The 4,279-nt window shown below is 38.8% G+C and overlaps 2 long non-coding RNA genes across 2 annotated transcripts; both read left to right on the top strand.

Annotated features, from left to right (window-relative positions):
- Positions 1-500: 500 nt before the first annotated feature.
- On the top strand, positions 501-1,671 carry LOC311430373. Its single transcript, XR_014688745.1, has 3 exons — positions 501-595; positions 1,465-1,500; positions 1,596-1,671. It is a non-coding gene; the product is annotated as an uncharacterized lncRNA (long non-coding RNA).
- Positions 1,672-1,926: 255 nt separating this feature from the next.
- On the top strand, positions 1,927-3,858 carry LOC311426748. Its single transcript, XR_014687000.1, has 3 exons — positions 1,927-2,109; positions 2,206-2,307; positions 3,578-3,858. It is a non-coding gene; the product is annotated as an uncharacterized lncRNA (long non-coding RNA).
- Positions 3,859-4,279: the final 421 nt, after the last annotated feature.

Genomic DNA, 4,279 nt, shown 5'->3' with positions numbered 1-4,279 from the left:
TTGTAGGAGCTTTGTTTTCAGACAATGCCATGTAAAGGACTGATATTTAACAAGCAATTAAAACAGAACTAAGATTTATTATTTTTCTTCCATGGCACCCTGGGGACAATTTCATGTCTTCAGTCAAATAATTCAAGATTCATGGTTTGAGGGAGAAAATGATAATAGCTTGTTAGAAGCAGAGCATTATTTATCCTTCTAATAATCTCTGAGGTTTTAGGTTTCTGGTTTTCTTTATACAGTCCTGATTCTTTTCTTATGTCAGTGGTGATACAACAAATACAAATACAAGCAACTCATACACACTAAATGCTAGTCCTATTCCTTCTTACCCTGTGTTTCACAGGAGTCATTATATGTATTTGTGCTCATGTTAACAATGTGGGCTTGGAAGTTCACCTTGTATTGAACAGGTTTCAAATGTTGGTCTCAAATTTTTCCTAATGGGGAAAATAATATTTTAAAATACATTTATTTACTTTTTTTTTTTCTTTTTGTTAGGAAAAGCTACTCATCTGATGATGCAAATCCTTTAGGAAACCTATCTTGTTCCAGAAATATTTCTACTGTCATTAGAAATACTGATGGAAACTGTGTAAGTCATAAAAGGTTTGGTTAGTGGTCTGTAAAAGGGAAATCTGTATTTCATTACAGCAGTTTCGTTTAAAAAAAAAAAAAATCTTAAAGAAAAGCCTTGCAAATGTACTTGATTCTGTTGATTAACTTCCAGCTTCTCTGAAAAATGCCAGTTATAACAGAACAATCCCAGCTTTGATCCATTAGCTGTTAGAGGAGTTCTTATTTCTGATTGCAGGATGATCTGTGTTATTTATATTTCTGAAAGGTTGGCTGTGGTGAACAAAAACTAGGGATTTTACAATGATCTGAGCAGCAAAGGCCAAACATTTTCTTAATTGGCCCCGATTAGCATTGTGCAGAGAAAAAGCTGATATTGCAGAAAAACATGATAAATGAAACTTTGGAGTATTCTACTGTGTACATAAATGGTCCTGAGGAATGTTGAGTGGGGACCCCTACTTGCATCACACTTGGGTCTATTAGTCTTCTGGTTCTCCTCTTTTTTACTTTTAACATTTAAGTCACCACAGTATGTAATTTAGTGAGACCATAGTGGCTCGCTATAACAGTTATTAAAGTTTAGCCAGTGGTATTGTATTAGAAATGGTCTATTTTTAGTAGTTTCTAACAAGACTATAAAAATAACTTCGGAAAGACTTGGCATTAGAAAACCTCTTCATCAACATTGTGTTGAAAGTGTAATTGGAAATAGCAGACTGTTTGGAAATGAGTAAATGCAAATAATTTATGCAACGGCACTCTAATCACCCTCTGTGTACTGTGACTATCTTATCAAAGCAGTATCTCAATAAGATTTTACTTGTACACTTTTTTTTTTTTTTAATTATATTATTATTTTCCCTTGTTTACCCTTTACTTTTTCAGGATAAAGAACAGCAGTGTTAAAGATGTGCAGGTTAGGTGAGTGCTGGGTTATTCACACACAACCATGGACAGTATCTTGGTCTTTCCAGTAGATACTTGGAAATGTTTTCTGTTCATTTGTACCTTTTCAGATGCATTCACAAGAGTCTACAGAAGCTGTGAAAAAGTTGTGGGGAACTGTTTTGAAGGCCCTTGGCTATCCCTTGCTTCTGCTGAAGGATTTTGGCAGGAAGGTTGGGGCTTGAGTGGAGCTGTGCCAGCACTTGGATGCTGTATGAAGAATACCATTAGCCTTTACTAAACTCATAAAATATCTACAGAGTGGAGAGAAAAGGAGAGTAGAGTGGAGCTCTACATTTTCCCTGTGTCTAAATAAATTGAAATGGGTTGTGCTTATGGGGCATTTTAGTTTGTTTTCTTTCTTTTGTTTGTTTGTTTGTTTTTAGAAGGAAGTTGTGGAAAGTGGGAGACAAGTTGTGAGTGTCATGCCTATGTCACTAGAAGGCTGCCAGCTCTGTTTTGTTTTGTTTAGGTGGCTTTTCATCTTTTCAGCTGTCTTTGCATGTTGACCTGATTCTCCACCTCTTGGAGGTACAGACAACAGAGGAATGGATGTGATTCATGGATCACTGAAGCATAATTGCTGTAAGCAATGAGCTAGCTCTTGTTACTCCCATTTGGTACAATAGACAGCAGGTCTTTAAGCAACAAAGTCACCTACATGAGTGTTATTTTTTCCAGATAGCCTGTCACCTGGCAGAGGAACCACAAAGTTATAAAAAGGATAATGAACCACCATCAGCAGGGTAGACGGGTACAAACAGACCTGGAGGGAAGAATGAGGTAAGGTGAAGGGCACAGTATTCAGTTATTAGGGCTGGATTCAACTCACCTAACTTAGTTACTTAACCTTCTGGTACCTATTGGAACAGCCCTGTAGCAGGTGCTGAAGATCCCTCTCCAGTCACAGGGGGTGACAGTTGCTTGTAGAGATTTCTGGAGAAAGATCACATCTGTGTGAGGTGTTGCATGTTGTGTGGATCCAACCCTTGGCAGATTAACATCCTTCTGTTACAAAAACCTTAGAATTTGTCCTTTAAGTAAAAGGTGCTGTGTTTCAACTCTGTGCAAAGCTTCTGTGTACATGCATACACCACTACTGATGGGCTAATGTGTAAAGATGGAATGCTACTGTTTCTGTCATGTGAGGAGTCTGAGAAGTTGGTACTTTGCCTTTGGATGTACAACTACATTTTGATTTCTTGTTCTCAGGTGATTTGTAAAACAGAGTATGTGCACTTTGGAAATATGCCACAGGGATTTAGGGGGTTCTAGACAAAGCTTAGGCTCCAGAGGCTTGCAAGAGCTACATATGCAAAGGCTGAGTTCCCAGCAGACTATCTAAACTGTCAACAGAGGGTGCATGATTAGGTCTCGTGCCTTGACCTATTGAAAGTCTCCATCTTCTCCATGACTATTCAACAGTTACATTTTTTGGGGGCTTGATTTCTGTTTTCTTTTTATTAGAGAAGAGAAATTGAGAAGTTCCTCACTATTAACTTGAGTGTGAGAGTCTGGGAGTCTCTGGAATTTGGCTTTAAAATACTTATATTTCTGGATTCTTTAAAATATTATTCTATAGTTTGTAAGGGTGTAGTTACATGAATATTTTCTTCAGCAGAACAGCAAGTTTAAACAGTACCCTCAGGCAAATAAAACATCTGTAATGAGACTGCTGGAAATTTCATAAACAATTTAAATTGCATATTTACAAGGAGTATACTCAATTTAGGACCAAGGAGAGGTTAGTACTGAATTATGTGTGGAAGTATCTATTAATCAAAATAGTCATAGATGATCTCAAAAGAAAATACTTTTCCAAACTTGCCAAAAAAGCCCAGTGGACAAAAACAGCAAATCTGTTTGAACGTTTATGTTTCAGTGACATGACAGCTGTTAATCACCTTGTTCCATTCTGAATTGAACACTCTTTCAAATTAGAAGAATGCAGAAATCACAAATGTTTAGGTCTGGGAAGGTGCATTTCCAAGGTATGGTAGGACTGTTATTCAGCTATATCCTAACCAATTGCATATACATTTTTCATTCACAGAATTAGAATCACAGAAGCATAGAATATATTGAGTTGGAAGGGACTCACAAGGATCATCAAGTCCAACTCCTGGCACCACACAGATCTATCCCAAAATTCAGACCATGTGACTAAGCGCACAGTCCAAATGCTTCTTAAACTCCGACAGGCTTGGTGCTGTGACTACATCCCTGGGGAGCCCGTTCCAGTGCATGACAACCCTCACAGTGAAAAACCTCTTCCTGATATCCAGCCTGAACCTCCCGTCACAGCTTGACACCATTCCCTTGGGTTCTATTGGTCCTTTGGTCACTAAAGGTCTTTTGGTCCTTTTGTTTTCCTTGGGTCCTACTGCTCCTTTGGTCACTAAAGAGAAGAGATCTGTGCCTGCCCCTCCACTCTCCCTTGTGAGGGAGACGCTGTAGACCGTGATGAGGCCTCCCCTCAGCCTCCTCTTTTCCAGGCTGAACAAACCGAGTGACCTTAGTCATTCCACATATGTCTTCCCCTCTAGGCCCTTCACCATCTTAGTAGCCCTCCTCTGGACACCCTCAAACAGCTTCATGTCCTTTTTGTACTGTGGTGCCCCAAACTGCACACAGTACCCAACCCATTAAATCTGCACTGTCCAGCTGTACTCAAAAATCTCTCCCTCCCTTTTAAAAAAATAATATGCTTCTGTTTCTAACCCTTGAGGCCAGCTTTTAAAAAATATGATCTGGG

The sequence above is a fragment of the Aythya ferina genome (assembly GCF_964211825.1).
Source record: "Aythya ferina genome assembly, chromosome: 1".
NCBI classification, from domain to species: domain Eukaryota; kingdom Metazoa; phylum Chordata; class Aves; order Anseriformes; family Anatidae; genus Aythya; species Aythya ferina.
This window is presented reverse-complemented; position numbering and strand designations above follow the sequence as displayed.